At 43.4% G+C, this 24,148-nt stretch overlaps 1 protein-coding gene and 69 non-coding genes across 70 annotated transcripts in view; 1 reads left to right on the forward strand and 69 right to left on the reverse strand.

Annotated features, from left to right (window-relative positions):
• The window catches only part of dync2h1 (dynein cytoplasmic 2 heavy chain 1), a 154,574-nt gene that overhangs the window by 84,263 nt on the left and 46,163 nt on the right, over positions 1-24,148 (forward strand). The window lies entirely within an intron of this gene.
• trnam-cau (transfer RNA methionine (anticodon CAU)) lies at positions 123-195 on the reverse strand. The gene has a single exon. It is a non-coding gene; the product is annotated as a tRNA-Met (tRNA).
• Positions 465-537, reverse strand: trnam-cau (transfer RNA methionine (anticodon CAU)). Its single transcript has one exon. It is a non-coding gene; the product is annotated as a tRNA-Met (tRNA).
• Positions 817-889, reverse strand: trnam-cau (transfer RNA methionine (anticodon CAU)). Its single transcript has one exon. It is a non-coding gene; the product is annotated as a tRNA-Met (tRNA).
• trnam-cau (transfer RNA methionine (anticodon CAU)) lies at positions 1,156-1,228 on the reverse strand. The gene has a single exon. It is a non-coding gene; the product is annotated as a tRNA-Met (tRNA).
• trnam-cau (transfer RNA methionine (anticodon CAU)) lies at positions 1,500-1,572 on the reverse strand. The gene has a single exon. It is a non-coding gene; the product is annotated as a tRNA-Met (tRNA).
• Positions 1,842-1,914, reverse strand: trnam-cau (transfer RNA methionine (anticodon CAU)). The gene has a single exon. It is a non-coding gene; the product is annotated as a tRNA-Met (tRNA).
• On the reverse strand, positions 2,184-2,256 carry trnam-cau (transfer RNA methionine (anticodon CAU)). The gene has a single exon. It is a non-coding gene; the product is annotated as a tRNA-Met (tRNA).
• Positions 2,526-2,598, reverse strand: trnam-cau (transfer RNA methionine (anticodon CAU)). The gene has a single exon. It is a non-coding gene; the product is annotated as a tRNA-Met (tRNA).
• On the reverse strand, positions 2,870-2,942 carry trnam-cau (transfer RNA methionine (anticodon CAU)). The gene has a single exon. It is a non-coding gene; the product is annotated as a tRNA-Met (tRNA).
• On the reverse strand, positions 3,214-3,286 carry trnam-cau (transfer RNA methionine (anticodon CAU)). Its single transcript has one exon. It is a non-coding gene; the product is annotated as a tRNA-Met (tRNA).
• Positions 3,556-3,628, reverse strand: trnam-cau (transfer RNA methionine (anticodon CAU)). The gene has a single exon. It is a non-coding gene; the product is annotated as a tRNA-Met (tRNA).
• Positions 3,905-3,977, reverse strand: trnam-cau (transfer RNA methionine (anticodon CAU)). Its single transcript has one exon. It is a non-coding gene; the product is annotated as a tRNA-Met (tRNA).
• On the reverse strand, positions 4,247-4,319 carry trnam-cau (transfer RNA methionine (anticodon CAU)). The gene has a single exon. It is a non-coding gene; the product is annotated as a tRNA-Met (tRNA).
• On the reverse strand, positions 4,591-4,663 carry trnam-cau (transfer RNA methionine (anticodon CAU)). Its single transcript has one exon. It is a non-coding gene; the product is annotated as a tRNA-Met (tRNA).
• On the reverse strand, positions 4,935-5,007 carry trnam-cau (transfer RNA methionine (anticodon CAU)). Its single transcript has one exon. It is a non-coding gene; the product is annotated as a tRNA-Met (tRNA).
• trnam-cau (transfer RNA methionine (anticodon CAU)) lies at positions 5,277-5,349 on the reverse strand. Its single transcript has one exon. It is a non-coding gene; the product is annotated as a tRNA-Met (tRNA).
• trnam-cau (transfer RNA methionine (anticodon CAU)) lies at positions 5,626-5,698 on the reverse strand. The gene has a single exon. It is a non-coding gene; the product is annotated as a tRNA-Met (tRNA).
• On the reverse strand, positions 6,312-6,384 carry trnam-cau (transfer RNA methionine (anticodon CAU)). The gene has a single exon. It is a non-coding gene; the product is annotated as a tRNA-Met (tRNA).
• trnam-cau (transfer RNA methionine (anticodon CAU)) lies at positions 6,656-6,728 on the reverse strand. Its single transcript has one exon. It is a non-coding gene; the product is annotated as a tRNA-Met (tRNA).
• trnam-cau (transfer RNA methionine (anticodon CAU)) lies at positions 6,998-7,070 on the reverse strand. Its single transcript has one exon. It is a non-coding gene; the product is annotated as a tRNA-Met (tRNA).
• On the reverse strand, positions 7,340-7,412 carry trnam-cau (transfer RNA methionine (anticodon CAU)). The gene has a single exon. It is a non-coding gene; the product is annotated as a tRNA-Met (tRNA).
• On the reverse strand, positions 7,684-7,756 carry trnam-cau (transfer RNA methionine (anticodon CAU)). The gene has a single exon. It is a non-coding gene; the product is annotated as a tRNA-Met (tRNA).
• trnam-cau (transfer RNA methionine (anticodon CAU)) lies at positions 8,026-8,098 on the reverse strand. Its single transcript has one exon. It is a non-coding gene; the product is annotated as a tRNA-Met (tRNA).
• Positions 8,370-8,442, reverse strand: trnam-cau (transfer RNA methionine (anticodon CAU)). Its single transcript has one exon. It is a non-coding gene; the product is annotated as a tRNA-Met (tRNA).
• trnam-cau (transfer RNA methionine (anticodon CAU)) lies at positions 8,714-8,786 on the reverse strand. The gene has a single exon. It is a non-coding gene; the product is annotated as a tRNA-Met (tRNA).
• trnam-cau (transfer RNA methionine (anticodon CAU)) lies at positions 9,056-9,128 on the reverse strand. The gene has a single exon. It is a non-coding gene; the product is annotated as a tRNA-Met (tRNA).
• trnam-cau (transfer RNA methionine (anticodon CAU)) lies at positions 9,398-9,470 on the reverse strand. The gene has a single exon. It is a non-coding gene; the product is annotated as a tRNA-Met (tRNA).
• trnam-cau (transfer RNA methionine (anticodon CAU)) lies at positions 9,742-9,814 on the reverse strand. The gene has a single exon. It is a non-coding gene; the product is annotated as a tRNA-Met (tRNA).
• On the reverse strand, positions 10,084-10,156 carry trnam-cau (transfer RNA methionine (anticodon CAU)). Its single transcript has one exon. It is a non-coding gene; the product is annotated as a tRNA-Met (tRNA).
• Positions 10,426-10,498, reverse strand: trnam-cau (transfer RNA methionine (anticodon CAU)). The gene has a single exon. It is a non-coding gene; the product is annotated as a tRNA-Met (tRNA).
• Positions 10,770-10,842, reverse strand: trnam-cau (transfer RNA methionine (anticodon CAU)). The gene has a single exon. It is a non-coding gene; the product is annotated as a tRNA-Met (tRNA).
• On the reverse strand, positions 11,112-11,184 carry trnam-cau (transfer RNA methionine (anticodon CAU)). Its single transcript has one exon. It is a non-coding gene; the product is annotated as a tRNA-Met (tRNA).
• On the reverse strand, positions 11,456-11,528 carry trnam-cau (transfer RNA methionine (anticodon CAU)). The gene has a single exon. It is a non-coding gene; the product is annotated as a tRNA-Met (tRNA).
• On the reverse strand, positions 11,798-11,870 carry trnam-cau (transfer RNA methionine (anticodon CAU)). Its single transcript has one exon. It is a non-coding gene; the product is annotated as a tRNA-Met (tRNA).
• trnam-cau (transfer RNA methionine (anticodon CAU)) lies at positions 12,140-12,212 on the reverse strand. The gene has a single exon. It is a non-coding gene; the product is annotated as a tRNA-Met (tRNA).
• On the reverse strand, positions 12,484-12,556 carry trnam-cau (transfer RNA methionine (anticodon CAU)). The gene has a single exon. It is a non-coding gene; the product is annotated as a tRNA-Met (tRNA).
• Positions 12,826-12,898, reverse strand: trnam-cau (transfer RNA methionine (anticodon CAU)). The gene has a single exon. It is a non-coding gene; the product is annotated as a tRNA-Met (tRNA).
• On the reverse strand, positions 13,175-13,247 carry trnam-cau (transfer RNA methionine (anticodon CAU)). The gene has a single exon. It is a non-coding gene; the product is annotated as a tRNA-Met (tRNA).
• On the reverse strand, positions 13,517-13,589 carry trnam-cau (transfer RNA methionine (anticodon CAU)). The gene has a single exon. It is a non-coding gene; the product is annotated as a tRNA-Met (tRNA).
• On the reverse strand, positions 13,861-13,933 carry trnam-cau (transfer RNA methionine (anticodon CAU)). The gene has a single exon. It is a non-coding gene; the product is annotated as a tRNA-Met (tRNA).
• Positions 14,205-14,277, reverse strand: trnam-cau (transfer RNA methionine (anticodon CAU)). Its single transcript has one exon. It is a non-coding gene; the product is annotated as a tRNA-Met (tRNA).
• trnam-cau (transfer RNA methionine (anticodon CAU)) lies at positions 14,547-14,619 on the reverse strand. The gene has a single exon. It is a non-coding gene; the product is annotated as a tRNA-Met (tRNA).
• trnam-cau (transfer RNA methionine (anticodon CAU)) lies at positions 14,891-14,963 on the reverse strand. The gene has a single exon. It is a non-coding gene; the product is annotated as a tRNA-Met (tRNA).
• Positions 15,233-15,305, reverse strand: trnam-cau (transfer RNA methionine (anticodon CAU)). The gene has a single exon. It is a non-coding gene; the product is annotated as a tRNA-Met (tRNA).
• Positions 15,577-15,649, reverse strand: trnam-cau (transfer RNA methionine (anticodon CAU)). Its single transcript has one exon. It is a non-coding gene; the product is annotated as a tRNA-Met (tRNA).
• On the reverse strand, positions 15,919-15,991 carry trnam-cau (transfer RNA methionine (anticodon CAU)). The gene has a single exon. It is a non-coding gene; the product is annotated as a tRNA-Met (tRNA).
• On the reverse strand, positions 16,263-16,335 carry trnam-cau (transfer RNA methionine (anticodon CAU)). Its single transcript has one exon. It is a non-coding gene; the product is annotated as a tRNA-Met (tRNA).
• trnam-cau (transfer RNA methionine (anticodon CAU)) lies at positions 16,607-16,679 on the reverse strand. Its single transcript has one exon. It is a non-coding gene; the product is annotated as a tRNA-Met (tRNA).
• trnam-cau (transfer RNA methionine (anticodon CAU)) lies at positions 16,949-17,021 on the reverse strand. Its single transcript has one exon. It is a non-coding gene; the product is annotated as a tRNA-Met (tRNA).
• Positions 17,291-17,363, reverse strand: trnam-cau (transfer RNA methionine (anticodon CAU)). Its single transcript has one exon. It is a non-coding gene; the product is annotated as a tRNA-Met (tRNA).
• Positions 17,639-17,711, reverse strand: trnam-cau (transfer RNA methionine (anticodon CAU)). The gene has a single exon. It is a non-coding gene; the product is annotated as a tRNA-Met (tRNA).
• On the reverse strand, positions 17,981-18,053 carry trnam-cau (transfer RNA methionine (anticodon CAU)). The gene has a single exon. It is a non-coding gene; the product is annotated as a tRNA-Met (tRNA).
• On the reverse strand, positions 18,323-18,395 carry trnam-cau (transfer RNA methionine (anticodon CAU)). The gene has a single exon. It is a non-coding gene; the product is annotated as a tRNA-Met (tRNA).
• Positions 18,665-18,737, reverse strand: trnam-cau (transfer RNA methionine (anticodon CAU)). The gene has a single exon. It is a non-coding gene; the product is annotated as a tRNA-Met (tRNA).
• trnam-cau (transfer RNA methionine (anticodon CAU)) lies at positions 19,009-19,081 on the reverse strand. The gene has a single exon. It is a non-coding gene; the product is annotated as a tRNA-Met (tRNA).
• trnam-cau (transfer RNA methionine (anticodon CAU)) lies at positions 19,353-19,425 on the reverse strand. Its single transcript has one exon. It is a non-coding gene; the product is annotated as a tRNA-Met (tRNA).
• On the reverse strand, positions 19,695-19,767 carry trnam-cau (transfer RNA methionine (anticodon CAU)). Its single transcript has one exon. It is a non-coding gene; the product is annotated as a tRNA-Met (tRNA).
• trnam-cau (transfer RNA methionine (anticodon CAU)) lies at positions 20,037-20,109 on the reverse strand. The gene has a single exon. It is a non-coding gene; the product is annotated as a tRNA-Met (tRNA).
• Positions 20,385-20,457, reverse strand: trnam-cau (transfer RNA methionine (anticodon CAU)). Its single transcript has one exon. It is a non-coding gene; the product is annotated as a tRNA-Met (tRNA).
• Positions 20,727-20,799, reverse strand: trnam-cau (transfer RNA methionine (anticodon CAU)). The gene has a single exon. It is a non-coding gene; the product is annotated as a tRNA-Met (tRNA).
• trnam-cau (transfer RNA methionine (anticodon CAU)) lies at positions 21,069-21,141 on the reverse strand. The gene has a single exon. It is a non-coding gene; the product is annotated as a tRNA-Met (tRNA).
• On the reverse strand, positions 21,412-21,484 carry trnam-cau (transfer RNA methionine (anticodon CAU)). The gene has a single exon. It is a non-coding gene; the product is annotated as a tRNA-Met (tRNA).
• trnam-cau (transfer RNA methionine (anticodon CAU)) lies at positions 21,757-21,829 on the reverse strand. Its single transcript has one exon. It is a non-coding gene; the product is annotated as a tRNA-Met (tRNA).
• Positions 22,099-22,171, reverse strand: trnam-cau (transfer RNA methionine (anticodon CAU)). Its single transcript has one exon. It is a non-coding gene; the product is annotated as a tRNA-Met (tRNA).
• trnam-cau (transfer RNA methionine (anticodon CAU)) lies at positions 22,441-22,513 on the reverse strand. Its single transcript has one exon. It is a non-coding gene; the product is annotated as a tRNA-Met (tRNA).
• Positions 22,789-22,861, reverse strand: trnam-cau (transfer RNA methionine (anticodon CAU)). The gene has a single exon. It is a non-coding gene; the product is annotated as a tRNA-Met (tRNA).
• On the reverse strand, positions 23,131-23,203 carry trnam-cau (transfer RNA methionine (anticodon CAU)). The gene has a single exon. It is a non-coding gene; the product is annotated as a tRNA-Met (tRNA).
• Positions 23,475-23,547, reverse strand: trnam-cau (transfer RNA methionine (anticodon CAU)). Its single transcript has one exon. It is a non-coding gene; the product is annotated as a tRNA-Met (tRNA).
• trnam-cau (transfer RNA methionine (anticodon CAU)) lies at positions 23,819-23,891 on the reverse strand. Its single transcript has one exon. It is a non-coding gene; the product is annotated as a tRNA-Met (tRNA).

The raw sequence follows: 24,148 nt of genomic DNA on the forward strand, positions 1-24,148 counted from the left end.
TCAAGCCATATATCTGACTTTAACCTAGTCTTGTTCATGTATAGGTTGATATTCCTAGCAAATCTTATTTTAACCGTATGTCTCACCCATTGTGTTTTGTGGTCGTCTGATTTTAAAACAACTGCCCCGTGTGAGGCTCGAACTCACGACCTTCAGATTATGAGACTGACGCGCTGCCTACTGTGCCAACGAGGCTGTGATGACGAGAAATAATTTGTCCTGAATTGTGATTATTGCGGATTGCATTGGACTAGCCATATAAAGATGAAAATCTGTCCCTGACTCATTGACAAAGTTAGACCATTGGTTTGCTGAGTGTCATACGGCAGGGTGTTTCTACACTGTCCAGCAATATACCCGACTTTAACCTAGTCTTGTTCATGTATGGGTTGATGTTCTTGGCAAATTGTCTTTTAACAGTATCTCACCCATTGTGTTTTGTGGTGGTCTGATTTTAAAACACCTGCCCCGTGTGAGGCTCGAACTCACGACCTTCAGATAATGAGACTGACGCGCTGCCTACTGCGCCAATGAGGCTGTGATGATGATCAATAATTTGTCCTGAATTGTGATTATTCTGGATTGCATTGGACTAGCCATATTAAGATGAAAATATGTCACTGACTGACTGACTCATTGACAAAGTTAGACCATTGGTTTGCTGAGTGTCATACAGCAGGCTGTTTCCACACTGTCAAGCCATATATCCGACCTTAACCTAGTCTTGTTCATGTAAAGGTTGATATTCCTAGCAAGTCTTACTTTAACCGTATGTCTCACCCATTGTGTTTTGTGGTCGTCTGATTTGAAAACACCTGCCCCGTGCGAGGCTCGAACTCACGACCTTCAGATTATGAGACTGACGCGCTGCCTACTGCGCCAACAAGGCTTTTGATCAATAATTTGTCCTGAATTGCCATTATTGTGGATTGCATTGGACTAGCCATATAGAGATGAAAATCTGTCCCTGACTCATTGACGAAGTTAGACCATTGGTTTGCTGAGTGTCATACGGCAGGGTGTTTCCACACTGTCAAGCCATATATCCGACTTTAACCTAGTCTTGTTCATGTATAGGTTGATATTCCTAGCAAATCTTATTTTAACCGTATGTCTCACCCATTGTGTTTTGTGGTCGTCTGATTTTAAAACACCTGCCCCGTGTGAGGCTCGAACTCACGACCTTCAGATTATGAGACTGACGCGCTGCCTACTGCGCCAACGAGGCTGTGATGATGATCAATAATTTGTCCTGAATTGTGATTATTCTGGATTGCATTGGACTAGCCATATAAAGATGAAAATCTGTCCCTGACCGACTGACGAAGTTAGACCATTGGTTTGCTGAGTGTCATACGGCAGGGTGCTTCCACACTGTCAAGCCATATATCCGACTTTAACCTAGTCTTGTTCATGTATAGGTTGATATTTCTAGCAAATCTTATTTTAACCGTATGTCCCACCCATTGTGTTTTGTGGTCGTCTGATTTTAAAACACCTGCCCCGTGTGAGGCTCGAACTCACGACCTTCAGATTATGAGACTGACGCGCTGCCTACTGCGCCAACGAGGCTGTGATGATGATCAATAATTTGTCCTGAATTGTCTTTATTCTGGATTGCATTGGACTAGCCATATAAAGATGAAAATCTGTCCCTGACTCATTGACAAAGTTAGACCATTGGTTTGCTGAGTGTCATACGGCAGGGTGTTTCCACACTGTCAAGCCATATATCCGACTTTAACCTAGTCTTGTTCATGTATGGGTTGATGTTCTTGGCAAATCGTCTTTTAACAGTATCTCACCCATTGTGTTTTGTGGTCGTCTGATTTGAAAACACCTGCCCCGTGTGAGGCTCGAACTCACGACCTTCAGATTATGAGACTGACGCGCTGCCTACTGCGCCAACGAGGCTGTGATGATGAGAAATAATTTGTCCTGAATTGTAATTATTGTGGATTGCATTGGACTAGCCATATAAAGATGAAAATCTGTCCCTTACTCATTGACGAAGTTAGATCATTGGTTTGCTGAGTGTAATATGGCAGGGTGTTTCTACACTGTCCAGCGATATACCCGACTTTAACCTAGTCTTGTTCATGTATGGGTTGATGTTCTTGGCAAATCGTCTTTTAACAGTATCTCACCCATTGTGTTTTGTGGTCGTCTGATTTTAAAACACCTGCCCCGTGTGAGGCTCGAACTCACGACCTTCAGATTATGAGACTGACGCGCTGCCTACTGCGCCAACGAGGCTGTGATGATGATCAATAATTTGTCCTGAATTGTGTTTATTCTGGATTGCACTGGACTAGTCATATAAAAATGAAAATCTGTCCCTTACTCATTGACGAAGTTAGACCATTGGTTTGCTGAGTGTAATATGGCAGGGTGTTTCTACACTGTCCAGCGATATACCCGACTTTAACCTAGTCTTGTTCATGTATGGGTTGATGTTCTTGGCAAATCGTCTTTTAACAGTATCTCACCCATTGTGTTTTGTGGTCGTCTGATTTGAAAACACCTGCCCCGTGTGAGGCTCGAACTCACAACCTTCAGATTATGAGACTGACGCGCTGCCTACTGCGCCAACGAGGCTGTGATGATGAGAAATAATTTGTCCTGAATTGTGATTATTGTGGATTGCATTGGACTAGCCATATAAAGATGAAAATCTGTCCCTGACCGACTGACGAAGTTAGACCATTGGTTTGCTGAGTGTCATACGGCAGGGTGCTTCCACACTGTCAAGCCATATATCCGACTTTAACCTAGTCTTGTTCATGTATAGGTTGATATTTCTAGCAAATCTTATTTTAACCGTATGTCCCACCCATTGTGTTTTGTGGTCGTCTGATTTTAAAACACCTGCCCCGTGTGAGGCTCGAACTCACGACCTTCAGATTATGAGACTGACGCGCTGCCTACTGCGCCAACGAGGCTGTGATGATGAGAAATAATTTGTCCTGAATTGTGATTATTGTGGATTGCATTGGACTAGCCATATAAAGATGAAAATCTGTCCCTGACCGACTGACGAAGTTAGACCATTGGTTTGCTGAGTGTCATACGGCAGGGTGCTTCCACACTGTCAAGCCATATATCCGACTTTAACCTAGTCTTGTTCATGTATAGGTTGATATTTCTAGCAAATCTTATTTTAACCGTATGTCCCACCCATTGTGTTTTGTGGTCGTCTGATTTTAAAACACCTGCCCCGTGTGAGGCTCGAACTCACGACCTTCAGATTATGAGACTGACGCGCTGCCTACTGCGCCAACGAGGCTGTGATGATAATCAATAATTTGTCGTGAATTGTGTTTATTCTGGATTGCACTGGACTAGCCATATAAAGATGAAAATCTGTCCCTTACTCATTGACAAAGTTAGACCATTGGTTTGCTGAGTGTAATACGGCAGGGTATTTCCACACTGTCCAGCGATATACCCGACTTTAACCTAGTCTTGTTCATGTATGGGTTGATGTTCTTGGCAAATCGTCTTTTAACAGTATCTCACCCATTGTGTTTTGTGGTCGTCTGATTTGAAAACACCTGCCCCGTGTGAGGCTCGAACTCACGACCTTCAGATTATGAGACTGACGCGCTGCCTACTGCGCCAACGAGGCTGTGATGATGGTCAATAATTTGTCCTGAATTGTGATAATTCTGGATTGCATTGGACTAGCCATATTAAGATAAAAAATCTGTCCCTGACTGACTCATTGACAAAGTTAGACCATTGGTTTGCTGAGTGTCATACGGCAGGGTGTTTCCACACTGTCAAGCCATATATCCGACTTTAACCTAGTCTTGTTCATGTAAAGGTTGATATTCCTAGCAAATCTTATTTTAACCGTATGTCCCACCCATTGTGTTTTGTGGTCGTCTGATTTGAAAACAACTGCCCCGTGTGAGGCTCGAACTCACGACCTTCAGATTATGAGACTGACGCGCTGCCTACTGCGCCAACGAGGCTGTGATGATGAGAAATAATTTGTCCTGAATTGTGATTATTGTGGATTGCATTGGACTAGCCATATAAAGATGAAAATCTGTCCCTGACTCATTGACGAAGTTAGACCATTGGTTTGCTGAGTGTCATACGACAGGGTGTTTCTACACTGTCCAGCGATATACCCGACTTTAACCTAGTCTTGTTCATGTATGGGTTGATGTTCTTGGCAAATGGTCTTTTAACAGTATCTCACCCATTGTGTTTTGTGGTCGTCTGATTTGAAAACACCTGCCCCGTGTGAGGCTCGAACTCGCGACCTTCAGATTATGAGACTGACGCGCTGCCTACTGCGCCAATGAGGCTGTGATGATGATCAATAATTTGTCCTGAATTGTGATTATTGTGGATTGCATTGGACTAGCCATATAAAGATGAAAATCTGTCCCTGACTCATTGACGAAGTTAGACCATTGGTTTGCTGAGTGTCATACGGCAGGGTGTTTCCACACTGTCAAGCCATATATCCGACTTTAACCTAGTCTTGTTCATGTAAAGGTTGATATTCCTAGCAAATCTTATTTTAACCGTATGTCCCACCCATTGTGTTTTGTGGTCGTCTGATTTTAAAACACCTGCCCCGTGTGAGGCTCGAACTCACGACCTTCAGATTATGAGACTGACGCGCTGCCTACTGCGCCAACGAGGCTGTGAGGATGAGAAATAATTTGTCCTGAATTGTGATTATTGTGGATTGCATTGGACTAGCCATATAAAGATGAAAATCTGTCCCTGACCGACTGACGAAGTTAGACCATTGGTTTGCTGAGTGTCATACGGCAGGGTGCTTCCACACTGTCAAGCCATATATCCGACTTTAACCTAGTCTTGTTCATGTATAGGTTGATATTTCTAGCAAATCTTATTTTAACCGTATGTCCCACCCATTGTGTTTTGTGGTCGTCTGATTTTAAAACACCTGCCCCGTGTGAGGCTCGAACTCACGACCTTCAGATTATGAGACTGACGCGCTGCCTACTGCGCCAACGAGGCTGTGATGATGATCAATAATTTGTCCTGAATTGTGTTTATTCTGGATTGCATTGGACTAGCCATATAAAGATGAAAATCTGTCCCTGACTCATTGACGAAGTTGGACCATTGGTTTGCTGAGTGTCATACGGCAGGGTGTTTCCACACTGTCAAGCCATATATCCGACTTTAACCTAGTCTTGTTCATGTATGGGTTGATGTTCTTGGCAAATCATCTTTTAACAGTATCTCACCCATTGTGTTTTGTGGTCGTCTGATTTGAAAACACCTGCCCCGTGTGAGGCTCGAACTCACGACCTTCAGATTATGAGACTGACGCGCTGCCTACTGCGCCAACGAGGCTGTGATGATGGTCAATAATTTGTCCTGAATTGTGATAATTCTGGATTGCATTGGACTAGCCATATTAAGATAAAAAATCTGTCCCTGACTGACTCATTGACAAAGTTAGACCATTGGTTTGCTGAGTGTCATACGGCAGGGTGTTTCCACACTGTCAAGCCATATATCCGACTTTAACCTAGTCTTGTTCATGTAAAGGTTGATATTCCTAGCAAATCTTATTTTAACCGTATGTCCCACCCATTGTGTTTTGTGGTCGTCTGATTTGAAAACAACTGCCCCGTGTGAGGCTCGAACTCACGACCTTCAGATTATGAGACTGACGCGCTGCCTACTGCGCCAACGAGGCTGTGATGATGAGAAATAATTTGTCCTGAATTGTGATTATTGTGGATTGCATTGGACTAGCCATATAAAGATGAAAATCTGTCCCTGACTCATTGACGAAGTTAGACCATTGGTTTGCTGAGTGTCATACGACAGGGTGTTTCTACACTGTCCAGCGATATACCCGACTTTAACCTAGTCTTGTTCATGTATGGGTTGATGTTCTTGGCAAATGGTCTTTTAACAGTATCTCACCCATTGTGTTTTGTGGTCGTCTGATTTGAAAACACCTGCCCCGTGTGAGGCTCGAACTCGCGAATTTCAGATTATGAGACTGACGCGCTGCCTACTGCGCCAATGAGGCTGTGATGATGATCAATAATTTGTCCTGAATTGTGATTATTGTGGATTGCATTGGACTAGCCATATAAAGATGAAAATCTGTCCCTGACTCATTGACGAAGTTAGACCATTGGTTTGCTGAGTGTCATACGGCAGGGTGTTTCCACACTGTCAAGCCATATATCCGACTTTAACCTAGTCTTGTTCATGTAAAGGTTGATATTCCTAGCAAATCTTATTTTAACCGTATGTCCCACCCATTGTGTTTTGTGGTCGTCTGATTTTAAAACACCTGCCCCGTGTGAGGCTCGAACTCACGACCTTCAGATTATGAGACTGACGCGCTGCCTACTGCGCCAACGAGGCTGTGAGGATGAGAAATAATTTGTCCTGAATTGTGATTATTGTGGATTGCATTGGACTAGCCATATAAAGATGAAAATCTGTCCCTGACCGACTGACGAAGTTAGACCATTGGTTTGCTGAGTGTCATACGGCAGGGTGCTTCCACACTGTCAAGCCATATATCCGACTTTAACCTAGTCTTGTTCATGTATAGGTTGATATTTCTAGCAAATCTTATTTTAACCGTATGTCCCACCCATTGTGTTTTGTGGTCGTCTGATTTTAAAACACCTGCCCCGTGTGAGGCTCGAACTCACGACCTTCAGATTATGAGACTGACGCGCTGCCTACTGCGCCAACGAGGCTGTGATGATGATCAATAATTTGTCCTGAATTGTGTTTATTCTGGATTGCATTGGACTAGCCATATAAAGATGAAAATCTGTCCCTGACTCATTGACGAAGTTAGACCATTGGTTTGCTGAGTGTCATACGGCAGGGTGTTTCCACACTGTCAAGCCATATATCCGACTTTAACCTAGTCTTGTTCATGTATGGGTTGATGTTCTTGGCAAATCATCTTTTAACAGTATCTCACCCATTGTGTTTTGTGGTCGTCTGATTTGAAAACACCTGCCCCGTGTGAGGCTCGAACTCACGACCTTCAGATTATGAGACTGACGCGCTGCCTACTGCGCCAACGAGGCTGTGATGATGATCAATAATTTGTCCTGAATTGTGTTTATTCTGGATTGCACTGGACTAGTCATAAAAATGAAAATCTGTCCCTTACTCATTGACGAAGTTAGACCATTGGTTTGCTGAGTGTCATACGGCAGGGTGCTTCCACACTGTCAAGCCATATATCCGACTTTAACCTAGTCTTGTTCATGTATAGGTTGATATTTCTAGCAAATCTTATTTTAACCGTATGTCCCACCCATTGTGTTTTGTGGTCGTCTGATTTTAAAACACCTGCCCCGTGTGAGGCTCGAACTCACGACCTTCAGATTATGAGACTGACGCGCTGCCTACTGCGCCAACGAGGCTGTGATGATAATCAATAATTTGTCCTGAATTGTGTTTATTCTGGATTGCACTGGACTAGCCATATAAAGATGAAAATCTGTCCCTTACTCATTGACAAAGTTAGACCATTGGTTTGCTGAGTGTCATACGGCAGGGTGTTTCCACACTGTCAAGCCATATATCCGACTTTAACCTAGTCTTGTTCATGTAAAGGTTGATATTCCTAGCAAATCTTATTTTAACCGTATGTCCCACCCATTGTGTTTTGTGGTCGTCTGATTTGAAAACAACTGCCCCGTGTGAGGCTCGAACTCACGACCTTCAGATTATGAGACTGACGCGCTGCCTACTGCGCCAACGAGGCTGTGATGATAATCAATAATTTGTCCTGAATTGTGTTTATTCTGGATTGCACTGGACTAGCCATATAAAGATGAAAATCTGTCCCTTACTCATTGACAAAGTTAGACCATTGGTTTGCTGAGTGTAATACGGCAGGGTATTTCTACACTGTCCAGCGATATACCCGACTTTAACCTAGTCTTGTTCATGTATGGGTTGATGTTCTTGGCAAATCGTCTTTTAACAGTATCTCACCCATTGTGTTTTGTGGTCGTCTGATTTGAAAACACCTGCCCCGTGTGAGGCTCGAACTCACGACCTTCAGATTATGAGACTGACGCGCTGCCTACTGCGCCAACGAGGCTGTGATGATGATCAATAATTTGTCCTGAATTGTGATTATTGTGGATTGCATTGGACTAGCCATATAAAGATGAAAATCTGTCCCTGACTCATTGACGAAGTTAGACCATTGGTTTGCTGAGTGTCATACGGCAGGGTGTTTCCACACTGTCAAGCCATATATCCGACTTTAACCTAGTCTTGTTCATGTAAAGGTTGATATTCCTAGCAAATCTTATTTTAACCGTATGTCCCACCCATTGTGTTTTGTGGTCGTCTGATTTTAAAACACCTGCCCCGTGTGAGGCTCGAACTCACGACCTTCAGATTATGAGACTGACGCGCTGCCTACTGCGCCAACGAGGCTGTGAGGATAAGAAATAATTTGTCCTGAATTGTGATTATTGTGGATTGCATTGGACTAGCCATATAAAGATGAAAATCTGTCCCTGACCGACTGACGAAGTTAGACCATTGGTTTGCTGAGTGTCATACGGCAGGGTGCTTCCACACTGTCAAGCCATATATCCGACTTTAACCTAGTCTTGTTCATGTATAGGTTGATATTTCTAGCAAATCTTATTTTAACCGTATGTCCCACCCATTGTGTTTTGTGGTCGTCTGATTTTAAAACACCTGCCCCGTGTGAGGCTCGAACTCACGACCTTCAGATTATGAGACTGACGCGCTGCCTACTGCGCCAACGAGGCTGTGATGATGATCAATAATTTGTCCTGAATTGTGTTTATTCTGGATTGCACTGGACTAGTCATATAAAAATGAAAATCTGTCCCTTACTCATTGACGAAGTTAGACCATTGGTTTGCTGAGTGTAATATGGCAGGGTGTTTCTACACTGTCCAGCGATATACCCGACTTTAACCTAGTCTTGTTCATGTATGGGTTGATGTTCTTGACAAATTGTCTTTTAACAGTATCTCACCCATTGTGTTTTGTGGTCGTCTGATTTTAAAACACCTGCCCCGTGTGAGGCTCGAACTCACGACCTTCAGATTATGAGACTGACGCGCTGCCTACTGCGCCAACGAGGCTGTGATGATGATCAATAATTTGTCCTGAATTGTGTTTATTCTGGATTGCACTGGACTAGTCATAAAAATGAAAATCTGTCCCTTACTCATTGACGAAGTTAGACCATTGGTTTGCTGAGTGTCATACGGCAGGGTGCTTCCACACTGTCAAGCCATATATCCGACTTTAACCTAGTCTTGTTCATGTATAGGTTGATATTTCTAGCAAATCTTATTTTAACCGTATGTCCCACCCATTGTGTTTTGTGGTCGTCTGATTTTAAAACACCTGCCCCGTGTGAGGCTCGAACTCACGACCTTCAGATTATGAGACTGACGCGCTGCCTACTGCGCCAACGAGGCTGTGATGATAATCAATAATTTGTCCTGAATTGTGTTTATTCTGGATTGCACTGGACTAGCCATATAAAGATGAAAATCTGTCCCTTACTCATTGACAAAGTTAGACCATTGGTTTGCTGAGTGTCATACGGCAGGGTGTTTCCACACTGTCAAGCCATATATCCGACTTTAACCTAGTCTTGTTCATGTAAAGGTTGATATTCCTAGCAAATCTTATTTTAACCGTATGTCCCACCCATTGTGTTTTGTGGTCGTCTGATTTGAAAACAACTGCCCCGTGTGAGGCTCGAACTCACGACCTTCAGATTATGAGACTGACGCGCTGCCTACTGCGCCAACGAGGCTGTGATGATGATCAATAATTTGTCCTGAATTGTGTTTATTCTGGATTGCACTGGACTAGCCATATAAAGATGAAAATCTGTCCCTTACTCATTGACAAAGTTAGACCATTGGTTTGCTGAGTGTAATACAGCAGGGTGTTTCTACACTGTCCAGCGATATACCCGACTTTAACCTAGTCTTGTTCATGTATGGGTTGATGTTCTTGGCAAATCGTCTTATAACAGTATCTCACCCATTGTGTTTTGTGGTCGTCTGATTTGAAAACACCTGCCCCGTGTGAGGCTCGAACTCACGACCTTCAGATTATGAGTCTGACGCGCTGCCTACTGCGCCAACGAGGCTGTGATGATGAGAAATAATTTGTCCTGAATTGTGATTATTGTGGATTGCATTGGACTAGCCATATAAAGATGAAAATCTGTCCCTGACTCATTGACGAAGTTAGACCATTGGTTTGCTGAGTGTCATACGACAGGGTGTTTCTACACTGTCCAGCGATATACCCGACTTTAACCTAGTCTTGTTCATGTATGGGTTGATGTTCTTGGCAAATCGTCTTTTAACAGTATCTCACCCATTGTGTTTTGTGGTCGTCTGATTTGAAAACACCTGCCCCGTGTGAGGCTCGAACTCGCGACCTTCAGATTATGAGACTGACGCGCTGCCTACTGCGCCAATGAGGCTGTGATGATGATCAATAATTTGTCCTGAATTGTGATTATTGTGGATTGCATTGGACTAGCCATATAAAGATGAAAATCTGTCCCTGACTCATTGACGAAGTTAGACCATTGGTTTGCTGAGTGTCATACGGCAGGGTGTTTCCACACTGTCAAGCCATATATCCGACTTTAACCTAGTCTTGTTCATGTAAAGGTTGATATTCCTAGCAAATCTTATTTTAACCGTATGTCCCACCCATTGTGTTTTGTGGTCGTCTGATTTTAAAACACCTGCCCCGTGTGAGGCTCGAACTCACGACCTTCAGATTATGAGACTGACGCGCTGCCTACTGCGCCAACGAGGCTGTGATGATGATCAATAATTTGTCCTGAATTGTTTTTATTCTGGATTGCACTGGACTAGTCATATAAAAATGAAAATCTGTCCCTTACTCATTGACGAAGTTAGACCATTGGTTTGCTGAGTGTAATATGGCAGGGTGTTTCTACACTGTCCAGCGATATACCCGACTTTAACCTAGTCTTGTTCATGTATGGGTTGATGTTCTTGGCAAATCGTCTTTTAACAGTATCTCACCCATTGTGTTTTGTGGTCGTCTGATTTGAAAACACCTGCCCCGTGTGAGGCTCGAACTCACAACCTTCAGATTATGAGACTGACGCGCTGCCTACTGCGCCAACGAGGCTGTGATGATGAGAAATAATTTGTCCTGAATTGTAATTATTGTGGATTGCATTGGACTAGCCATATAAAGATGAAAATCTGTCCCTGACCGACTGACGAAGTTAGACCATTGGTTTGCTGAGTGTCATACGGCAGGGTGCTTCCACACTGTCAAGCCATATATCCGACTTTAACCTAGTCTTGTTCATGTATAGGTTGATATTTCTAGCAAATCTTATTTTAACCGTATGTCCCACCCATTGTGTTTTGTGGTCGTCTGATTTTAAAACACCTGCCCCGTGTGAGGCTCGAACTCACGACCTTCAGATTATGAGACTGACGCGCTGCCTACTGCGCCAACGAGGCTGTGATGATGATCAATAATTTGTCCTGAATTGTGTTTATTCTGGATTGCACTGGACTAGTCATATAAAAATGAAAATCTGTCCCTTACTCATTGACGAAGTTAGACCATTGGTTTGCTGAGTGTAATATGGCAGGGTGTTTCTACACTGTCCAGCGATATACCCGACTTTAACCTAGTCTTGTTCATGTATGGGTTGATGTTCTTGGCAAATCGTCTTTTAACAGTATCTCACCCATTGTGTTTTGTGGTCGTCTGATTTTAAAACACCTGCCCCGTGTGAGGCTCGAACTCACGACCTTCAGATTATGAGACTGACGCGCTGCCTACTGCGCCAACGAGGCTGTGATGATGATCAATAATTTGTCCTGAATTGTGTTTATTCTGGATTGCACTGGACTAGTCATATAAAAATGAAAATCTGTCCCTTACTCATTGACGAAGTTAGACCATTGGTTTGCTGAGTGTAATATGGCAGGGTGTTTCTACACTGTCCAGCGATATACCCGACTTTAACCTAGTCTTGTTCATGTATGGGTTGATGTTCTTGGCAAATCGTCTTTTAACAGTATCTCACCCATTGTGTTTTGTGGTCGTCTGATTTGAAAACACCTGCCCCGTGTGAGGCTCGAACTCACAACCTTCAGATTATGAGACTGACGCGCTGCCTACTGCGCCAACGAGGCTGTGATGATGAGAAATAATTTGTCCTGAATTGTGATTATTGTGGATTGCATTGGACTAGCCATATAAAGATGAAAATCTGTCCCTGACCGACTGACGAAGTTAGACCATTGGTTTGCTGAGTGTCATACGGCAGGGTGCTTCCACACTGTCAAGCCATATATCCGACTTTAACCTAGTCTTGTTCATGTATAGGTTGATATTTCTAGAAAATCTTATTTTAACCGTATGTCCCACCCATTGTGTTTTGTGGTCGTCTGATTTTAAAACACCTGCCCCGTGTGAGGCTCGAACTCACGACCTTCAGATTATGAGACTGACGCGCTGCCTACTGCGCCAACGAGGCTGTGATGATAATCAATAATTTGTCGTGAATTGTGTTTATTCTGGATTGCACTGGACTAGCCATATAAAGATGAAAATCTGTCCCTTACTCATTGACAAAGTTAGACCATTGGTTTGCTGAGTGTAATACGGCAGGGTATTTCTACACTGTCCAGCGATATACCCGACTTTAACCTAGTCTTGTTCATGTATGGGTTGATGTTCTTGGCAAATCGTCTTTTAACAGTATCTCACCCATTGTGTTTTGTGGTCGTCTGATTTGAAAACACCTGCCCCGTGTGAGGCTCGAACTCACGACCTTCAGATTATGAGACTGACGCGCTGCCTACTGCGCCAACGAGGCTGTGATGATGGTCAATAATTTGTCCTGAATTGTGATAATTCTGGATTGCATTGGACTAGCCATATTAAGATAAAAAATCTGTCCCTGACTGACTCATTGACAAAGTTAGACCATTGGTTTGCTGAGTGTCATACGGCAGGGTGTTTCCACACTGTCAAGCCATATATCCGACTTTAACCTAGTCTTGTTCATGTAAAGGTTGATATTCCTAGCAAATCTTATTTTAACCGTATGTCCCACCCATTGTGTTTTGTGGTCGTCTGATTTGAAAACAACTGCCCCGTGTGAGGCTCGAACTCACGACCTTCAGATTATGAGACTGACGCGCTGCCTACTGCGCCAACGAGGCTGTGATGATGAGAAATAATTTGTCCTGAATTGTGATTATTGTGGATTGCATTGGACTAGCCATATAAAGATGAAAATCTGTCCCTGACTCATTGACGAAGTTAGACCATTGGTTTGCTGAGTGTCATACGACAGGGTGTTTCTACACTGTCCAGCGATATACCCGACTTTAACCTAGTCTTGTTCATGTATGGGTTGATGTTCTTGGCAAATGGTCTTTTAACAGTATCTCACCCATTGTGTTTTGTGGTCGTCTGATTTGAAAACACCTGCCCCGTGTGAGGCTCGAACTCGCGACCTTCAGATTATGAGACTGACGCGCTGCCTACTGCGCCAATGAGGCTGTGATGATGATCAATAATTTGTCCTGAATTGTGATTATTGTGGATTGCATTGGACTAGCCATATAAAGATGAAAATCTGTCCCTGACTCATTGACGAAGTTAGACCATTGGTTTGCTGAGTGTCATACGGCAGGGTGCTTCCACACTGTCAAGCCATATATCCGACTTTAACCTAGTCTTGTTCATGTAAAGGTTGATATTCCTAGCAAATCTTATTTTAACCGTATGTCCCACCCATTGTGTTTTGTGGTCGTCTGATTTTAAAACACCTGCCCCGTGTGAGGCTCGAACTCACGACCTTCAGATTATGAGACTGACGCGCTGCCTACTGCGCCAACGAGGCTGTGAGGATGAAAAATAATTTGTCCTGAATTGTGATTATTGTGGATTGCATTGGACTAGCCATATAAAGATGAAAATCTGTCCCTGACCGACTGACGAAGTTAGACCATTGGTTTGCTGAGTGTCATACGGCAGGGTGCTTCCACACTGTCAAGCCATATATCCGACTTTAACCTAGTCTTGTTCATGTATAGGTTGATATTTCTAGCAAATCTTATTTTAACCGTATGTCCCACCCATTGTGTTTTGTGGTCGTCTGATTTTAAAACACCTGCCCCGTGTGAGGCTCGAACTCACGACCTTCAGATTATGAGACTGACGCGCTGCCTACTGCGCCAACGAGGCTGTGATGATGATCAATAATTTGTCCTGAATTGTGTTTATTCTGGATTGCACTGGACTAGTCATATAAAAATGAAAATCTGTCCCTTACTCATTGACGAAGTTAGACCATTGGTTTGCTGAGTGTAATATGGCAGGGTGTTTCTACACTGTCCAGCGATATACCCGACTTTAACCTAGTCTTGTTCATGTATGGGTTGATGTTCTTGGCAAATCGTCTTTTAACAGTATCTCACCCATTGTGTTTTGTGGTCGTCTGATTTTAAAACACCTGCCCCGTGTGAGGCTCGAACTCACGACCTTCAGATTATGAGACTGACGCGCTGCCTACTGCGCCAACGAGGCTGTGATGATAATCAATAATTTGTCCTGAATTGTGTTTATTCTGGATTGCACTGGACTAGCCATATAAAGATGAAAATCTGTCCCTTACTCATTGACAAAGTTAGACCATTGGTTTGCTGAGTGTCATACGGCAGGGTGTTTCCACACTGTCAAGCCATATATCCGACTTTAACCTAGTCTTGTTCATGTAAAGGTTGATATTCCTAGCAAATCTTATTTTAACCGTATGTCCCACCCATTGTGTTTTGTGGTCGTCTGATTTGAAAACAACTGCCCCGTGTGAGGCTCGAACTCACGACCTTCAGATTATGAGACTGACGCGCTGCCTACTGCGCCAACGAGGCTGTGATGATGATCAATAATTTGTCCTGAATTGTGTTTATTCTGGATTGCACTGGACTAGCCATATAAAGATGAAAATCTGTCCCTTACTCATTGACAAAGTTAGACCATCGGTTTGCTGAGTGTAATACAGCAGGGTGTTTCTACACTGTCCAGCGATATACCCGACTTTAACCTAGTCTTGTTCATGTATGGGTTGATGTTCTTGGCAAATCGTCTTATAACAGTATCTCACCCATTGTGTTTTGTGGTCGTCTGATTTGAAAACACCTGCCCCGTGTGAGGCTCGAACTCACGACCTTCAGATTATGAGTCTGACGCGCTGCCTACTGCGCCAACGAGGCTGTGATGATGATCAATAATTTGTCCTGAATTGTGATTATTGTGGATTGCATTGGACTAGCCATATAAAGATGAAAATCTGTCCCTGACTCATTGACGAAGTTAGACCATTGGTTTGCTGAGTGTCATACGGCAGGGTGCTTCCACACTGTCAAGCCATATATCCGACTTTAACCTAGTCTTGTTCATGTATAGGTTGATATTTCTAGCAAATCTTATTTTAACTGTATGTCCCACCCATTGTGTTTTGTGGTCGTCTGATTTTAAAACACCTGCCCCGTGTGAGGCTCGAACTCACGACCTTCAGATTATGAGACTGACGCGCTGCCTACTGCGCCAACGAGGCTGTGATGATAATCAATAATTTGTCGTGAATTGTGTTTATTCTGGATTGCACTGGACTAGCCATATAAAGATGAAAATCTGTCCCTTACTCATTGACAAAGTTAGACCATTGGTTTGCTGAGTGTAATACAGCAGGGTATTTCTACACTGTCCAGCGATATACCCGACTTTAACCTAGTCTTGTTCATGTATGGGTTGATGTTCTTGGCAAATCGTCTTTTAACAGTATCTCACCCATTGTGTTTTGTGGTCGTCTGATTTGAAAACACCTGCCCCGTGTGAGGCTCGAACTCACGACCTTCAGATTATGAGACTGACGCGCTGCCTACTGCGCCAACGAGGCTGTGATGATGATCAATAATTTGTCCTGAATTGTGATTATTGTGGATTGCATTGGACTAGCCATATAAAGATGAAAATCTGTCCCTGACTCATTGACGAAGTTAGACCATTGGTTTGCTGAGTGTCATACGGCAGGGTGTTTCCACACTGTCAAGCCATATATCCGACTTTAACCTAGTCTTGTTCATGTAAAGGTTGATATTCCTAGCAAATCTTATTTTAACCGTATGTCCCACCCATTGTGTTTTGTGGTCGTCTGATTTTAAAACACCTGCCCCGTGTGAGGCTCGAACTCACGACCTTCAGATTATGAGACTGACGCGCTGCCTACTGCGCCAACGAGGCTGTGAGGATGAGAAATAATTTGTCCTGAATTGTGATTATTGTGGATTGCATTGGACTAGCCATATAAAGATGAAAATCTGTCCCTGACCGACTGACGAAGTTAGACCATTGGTTTGCTGAGTGTCATACGGCAGGGTGCTTCCACACTGTCAAGCCATATATCCGACTTTAACCTAGTCTTGTTCATGTATAGGTTGATATTTCTAGCAAATCTTATTTTAACCGTATGTCCCACCCATTGTGTTTTGTGGTCGTCTGATTTTAAAACACCTGCCCCGTGTGAGGCTCGAACTCACGACCTTCAGATTATGAGACTGACGCGCTGCCTACTGCGCCAACGAGGCTGTGATGATGATCAATAATTTGTCCTGAATTGTGTTTATTCTGGATTGCATTGGACTAGCCATATAAAGATGAAAATCTGTCCCTGACTCATTGACGAAGTTAGACCATTGGTTTGCTGAGTGTCATACGGCAGGGTGTTTCCACACTGTCAAGCCATATATCCGACTTTAACCTAGTCTTGTTCATGTATGGGTTGATGTTATTGGCAAATCGTCTTTTAACAGTATCTCACCCATTGTGTTTTGTGGTGGTCTGATTTTAAAACACCTGCCCCGTGTGAGGCTCGAACTCACGACCTTCAGATTATGAGACTGACGCGCTGCCTACTGCGCCAACGAGGCTGTGATGATGAGAAAAAATGTGTCCTCAATTGTGTTTATTCTGGATTACACTGGACTAGCCATATAAAGATGAAAATATGTCCCTTACTCATTGACAAAGTTAGACCATTGGTTTGCTGAGTGTCATACGGCAGGGTGTTTCTACACTGTCCAGCGATATACCCGACTTTAACCTAGTCTTGTTCATGTATGGGTTGATGTTCTTGGCAAATTGTCTTTTAACAGTATCTCACCCATTGTGTTTTGTGGTGGTCTGATTTTAAAACACCTGCCCCGTGTGAGGCTCGAACTCACGACCTTCAGATTATGAGACTGACGCGCTGCCTACTGCGCCAACGAGGCTGTGATGATGGTCAATAATTTGTCCTGAATTGTGATAATTCTGGATTGCATTGGACTAGCCATATTAAGATAAAAATCTGTCCCTGACTGACTCATTGACAAAGTTAGACCATTGGTTTGCTGAGTGTCATACGGCAGGGTGTTTCCACACTGTCAAGCCATATATCCGACTTTAACCTAGTCTTGTTCATGTAAAGGTTGATATTCCTAGCAAATCTTATTTTAACCGTATGTCCCACCCATTGTGTTTTGTGGTCGTCTGATTTGAAAACAACTGCCCCGTGTGAGACTCGAACTCACGACCTTCAGATTATGAGACTGACGCGCTGCCTACTGCGCCAACGAGGCTGTGATGATGATCAATAATTTGTCCTGAATTGTGTTTATTCTGGATTGCACTGGACTAGCCATATAAAGATGAAAATCTGTCCCTTACTCATTGACAAAGTTAGACCATTGGTTTGCTGAGTGTAATACGGCAGGGTGTTTCTACACTGTCCAGCGATATACCCGACTTTAACCTAGTCTTGTTCATGTATGGGTTGATGTTCTTGGCAAATCGTCTTTTAACAGTATCTCACCCATTGTGTTTTGTGGTCGTCTGATTTGAAAACACCTGCCCCGTGTGAGGCTCGAACTCACGACCTTCAGATTATGAGACTGACGCGCTGCCTACTGCGCCAACGAGGCTGTGATGATGATCAATAATTTGTCCTGAATTGTGTTTATTCTGGATTGCACTGGACTAGCCATATAACGATGAAAATCTGTCCCTTACTCATTGACAAAGTTAGACCATTGGTTTGCTGAGTGTAATACGGCAGGGTGTTTCTACACTGTCCAGCGATATACCCGACTTTAACCTAGTCTTGTTCATGTATGGGTTGATGTTCTTGGCAAATCGTCTTATAACAGTATCTCACCCATTGTGTTTTGTGGTCGTCTGATTTGAAAACACCTGCCCCGTGTGAGGCTCGAACTCACGACCTTCAGATTATGAGACTGACGCGCTGCCTACTGCGCCAACGAGGCTGTGATGACGAGAAATAATTTGTCCTGAATTGTGATTATTGTGGATTGCATTGGACTAGCCATATAAAGATGAAAATCTGTCCCTTACTCATTGACAAAGTTAGACCATTGGTTTGCTGACTGTAATACGGCAGGGTATTTCTACACTGTCCAGCGATATACCCGACTTTAACCTAGTCTTGTTCATGTATGGGTTGATGTTCTTGGCAAATCATCTTTTAACAGTATCTCACCCATTGTGTTTTGTGGTCGTCTGATTTGAAAACACCTGCCCCGTGTGAGGCTCGAACTCACGACCTTCAGATTATGAGACTGACGCGCTGCCTACTGCGCCAACGAGGCTGTGATGATGATCAATAATTTGTCCTGAATTGTGATTATTGTGGATTGCATTGGACTAGCCATATAAAGATGAAAATCTGTCCCTGACTCATTGACGAAGTTAGACCATTGGTTTGCTGAGTGTCATACGGCAGGGTGTTTCCACACTGTCAAGCCATATATCCGACTTTAACCTAGTCTTGTTCATGTAAAGGTTGATATTCCTAGCAAATCTTATTTTAACCGTATGTCCCACCCATTGTGTTTTGTGGTCGTCTGATTTTAAAACACCTGCCCCGTGTGAGGCTCGAACTCACGACCTTCAGATTATGAGACTGACGCGCTGCCTACTGCGCCAACGAGGCTGTGAGGATGAGAAATAATTTGTCCTGAATTGTGATTATTGTGGATTGCATTGGACTAGCCATATAAAGATGAAAATCTGTCACTGACCGACTGACGAAGTTAGACCATTGGTTTGCTGAGTGTCATACGGCAGGGTGCTTCCACACTGTCAAGCCATATATCCGACTTTAACCTAGTCTTGTTCATGTATAGGTTGATATTTCTAGCAAATCTTATTTTAACCGTATGTCCCACCCATTGTGTTTTGTGGTCGTCTGATTTTAAAACACCTGCCCCGTGTGAGGCTCGAACTCACGACCTTCAGATTATGAGACTGACGCGCTGCCTACTGCTCCAACGAGGCTGTGATGATGATCAATAATTTGTCCTGAATTGTGTTTATTCTGGATTGCATTGGACTAGCCATATAAAGATGAAAATCTGTCCCTGACTCATTGACGAAGTTAGACCATTGGTTTGCTGAGTGTCATACGGCAGGGTGTTTCCACACTGTCAAGCCATATATCCGACTTTAACCTAGTCTTGTTCATGTATGGGTTGATGTTCTTGGCAAATCGTCTTTTAACAGTATCTCACCCATTGTGTTTTGTGGTGGTCTGATTTTAAAACACCTGCCCCGTGTGAGGCTCGAACTCACGACCTTCAGATTATGAGACTGACGCGCTGCCTACTGCGCCAATGAGGCTGTGATGATGAGAAAAAATTTGTCCTCAATTGTGTTTATTCTGGATTGCACTGGACTAGCCATATAAAGATGAAAATCTGTCCCTGACTGACTGACGGAGTTAGACCATTGGTTTGCTGAGTGTCATACGGCAGGGTGTTTCTACACTGTCCAGCGATATACCCGACTTTAACCTAGTCTTGTTCATGTATGGGTTGATGTTCTTGGCAAATCATCTTTTAACAGTATCTCACCCATTGTGTTTTGTGGTCGTCTGATTTGAAAACACCTGCCCCGTGTGAGGCTCGAACTCACGACCTTCAGATTATGAGACTGACGCGCTGCCTACTGCGCCAACGAGGCTGTGATGATGGTCAATAATTTGTCCTGAGTTGTGATAATTCTGGATTGCATTGGACTAGCCATATTAAGATAAAAATCTGTCCCTGACTGACTCATTGACAAAGTTAGACCATTGGTTTGCTGAGTGTCATACGGCAGGGTGTTTCCACACTGTCAAGCCATATATCCGACTTTAACCTAGTCTTGTTCATGTAAAGGTTGATATTCCTAGCAAATCTTATTTTAACCGTATGTCCCACCCATTGTGTTTTGTGGTCGTCTGATTTGAAAACAACTGCCCCGTGTGAGGCTCGAACTCACGACCTTCAGATTATGAGACTGACGCGCTGCCTACTGCGCCAACGAGGCTGTGATGATAATCAATAATTTGTCCTGAATTGTGTTTATTCTGGATTGCACTGGACTAGCCATATAACGATGAAAATCTGTCCATTACTCATTGACAAAGTTAGACCATTGGTTTGCTGAGTGTAATACGGCAGGGTGTTTCTACACTGTCCAGCGATATACCCGACTTTAACCTAGTCTTGTTCATGTATGGGTTGATGTTCTTGGCAAATCGTCTTATAACAGTATCTCACCCATTGTGTTTTGTGGTCGTCTGATTTGAAAACACCTGCCCCGTGTGAGGCTCGAACTCACGACCTTCAGATTATGAGACTGACGCGCTGCCTACTGCGCCAACGAGGCTGTGATGACGAGAAATAATTTGTCCTGAATTGTGATTATTGTGGATTGCATTGGACTAGCCATATAAAGATGAAAATCTGTCCCTGACTCATTGACGAAGTTAGACCATTGGTTTGCTGAGTGTCATACGACAGGGTGTTTCTACACTGTCCAGCGATATACCCGACTTTAACCTAGTCTTGTTCATGTATGGGTTGATGTTCTTGGCAAATCGTCTTTTAACATTATCTCACCCATTGTGTTTTGTGGTCGTCTGATTTGAAAACACCTGCCCCGTGTGAGGCTCGAACTCGCGACCTTCAGATTATGAGACTGACGCGCTGCCTACTGCGCCAACGAGGCTGTGATGACGAGAAAAAATTTGTCCTGAATTGTGATTATTGTGGATTGCATTGGACTAGCCATATAAAGATGAAAATCTGTCCCTGACTGACTGACGAAGTTAGACCATTGGTTTGCTGAGTGTCATACGGCAGGGTGTTTCCACACTGTCAAGCCATATATCCGACTTTAACCTAGTCTTGTTCATGTATAGGTTGATATTCCTAGCAAATCTTATTTTAACCGTTTTCTCACCCATTGTGTTTTGTGGTCGTCTGATTTTAAAACACCTGTCCCGTGTGAGGCTCGAACTCATGACCTTCAGATTATGAGACTGACGCGCTGCCTACTGCGCCAACGAGGCTGTGACGAGGATCAATAATTTGTCCTGAATTGTGTTTATTCTGGATTGCACTGGACTAGCCATATAAAGATGAAAATCTGTCCCTGACTGACTGACGGACGAAGTTAGACCATCGGTTGGCTGAGTGTCATACGGCAGGGTGTTTCCACACTGTCCAGCAATATAGCCAAATTTAACCTAGTCTTGTTCAGGTATAGGTTGATATTCTTGCAAATCGTCTTTCAACAGTATCTCACCCATTGTGTTTTGTTGTCCTTTGATTTTAAAACACCTGCCCCGTGTGAGGCTCGAACTCACGACCTTCAGATTATGAGACTGACGCGCTGCCTACTGCGCCAACGAGGCTGTGATGATGAGAAAAAATTTGTCCTCAATTGTTTTTATTCTGGATTGCACTGGACTAGCCATATAAAGATGAAAATCTGTCCCTGACTCATTGACGAAGTTAGACCATTGGTTTGCTGAGTGTCATACGGCAGGGTGTTTCTATACTGTCCAGCGATATACCCGACTTTAACCTAGTCTTGTTCATGTATGGGTTGATGTTCTTGGCAAATCGTCTTTTAACAGTATCTCACCCATTGTGTTTTGTGGTGGTCTGATTTTAAAACACCTGCCCCGTGTGAGGCTCGAACTCACGACCTTCAGATTATGAGACTGACGTGCTGCCTACTGCGCCAACGAGGCTGTGATGATGAGAAAAAATGTGTCCTCAATTGTGTTTATTCTGGATTACACTGGACTAGCCATATAAAGATGAAAATATGTCCCTTACTCATTGACAAAGTTAGGCCATTGGTTTGCTGAGTGTCATACGGCAGGGTGTTTCTACACTGTCCAGCGATATACCCGACTTTAACCTAGTCTTGTTCATGTATGGGTTGATGTTCTTGGCAAATTGTCTTTTAACAGTATCTCACCCATTGTGTTTTGTGGTGGTCTGATTTTAAAACACCTGCCCCGTGTGAGGCTCGAACTCACGACCTTCAGATTATGAGACTGACGCGCTGCCTACTGCGCCAACGAGGCTGTGATGATGGTCAATAATTTGTCCTGAATTGTGATAATTCTGGATTGCATTGGACTAGCCATATTAAGATAAAAATCTGTCCCTGACTGACTCATTGACAAAGTTAGACCATTGGTTTGCTGAGTGTCATACGGCAGGGTGTTTCCACACTGTCAAGCCATATATCCGACTTTAACCTAGTCTTGTTCATGTAAAGGTTGATATTCCTAGCAAATCTTATTTTAACCGTATGTCCCACCCATTGTGTTTTGTGGTCGTCTGATTTGAAAACAACTGCCCCGTGTGAGACTCGAACTCACGACCTTCAGATTATGAGACTGACGCGCTGCCTACTGCGCCAACGAGGCTGTGATGATGATCAATAATTTGTCCTGAATTGTGTTTATTCTGGATTGCACTGGACTAGCCATATAAAGATGAAAATCTGTCCCTTACTCATTGACAAAGTTAGACCATTGGTTTGCTGACTGTAATACGGCAGGGTATTTCTACACTGTCCAGCGATATACCCGACTTTAACCTAGTCTTGTTCATGTATGGGTTGATGTTCTTGGCAAATCATCTTTTAACAGTATCTCACCCATTGTGTTTTGTGGTCGTCTGATTTGAAAACACCTGCCCCGTGTGAGGCTCGAACTCACGACCTTCAGATTATGAGACTGACGCGCTGCCTACTGCGCCAACGAGGCTGTGATGATGATCAATAATTTGTCCTGAATTGTGATTATTGTGGATTGCATTGGACTAGCCATATAAAGATGAAAATCTGTCCCTGACTCATTGACGAAGTTAGACCATTGGTTTGCTGAGTGTCATACGGCAGGGTGTTTCCACACTGTCAAGCCATATATCCGACTTTAACCTAGTCTTGTTCATGTAAAGGTTGATATTCCTAGCAAATCTTATTTTAACCGTATGTCCCACCCATTGTGTTTTGTGGTCGTCTGATTTTAAAACACCTGCCCCGTGTGAGGCTCGAACTCACGACCTTCAGATTATGAGACTGACGCGCTGCCTACTGCGCCAACGAGGCTGTGAGGATGAGAAATAATTTGTCCTGAATTGTGATTATTGTGGATTGCATTGGACTAGCCATATAAAGATGAAAATCTGTCACTGACCGACTGACGAAGTTAGACCATTGGTTTGCTGAGTGTCATACGGCAGGGTGCTTCCACACTGTCAAGCCATATATCCGACTTTAACCTAGTCTTGTTCATGTATAGGTTGATATTTCTAGCAAATCTTATTTTAACCGTATGTCCCACCCATTGTGTTTTGTGGTCGTCTGATTTTAAAACACCTGCCCCGTGTGAGGCTCGAACTCACGACCTTCAGATTATGAGACTGACGCGCTGCCTACTGCTCCAACGAGGCTGTGATGATGATCAATAATTTGTCCTGAATTGTGTTTATTCTGGATTGCATTGGACTAGCCATATAAAGATGAAAATCTGTCCCTGACTCATTGACGAAGTTAGACCATTGGTTTGCTGAGTGTCATACGGCAGGGTGTTTCCACACTGTCAAGCCATATATCCGACTTTAACCTAGTCTTGTTCATGTATGGGTTGATGTTCTTGGCAAATCGTCTTTTAACAGTATCTCACCCATTGTGTTTTGTGGTGGTCTGA

This window comes from Scomber scombrus, chromosome 5 (genome assembly GCF_963691925.1).
Source record: "Scomber scombrus chromosome 5, fScoSco1.1, whole genome shotgun sequence".
NCBI lineage: Eukaryota > Metazoa > Chordata > Actinopteri > Scombriformes > Scombridae > Scomber > Scomber scombrus.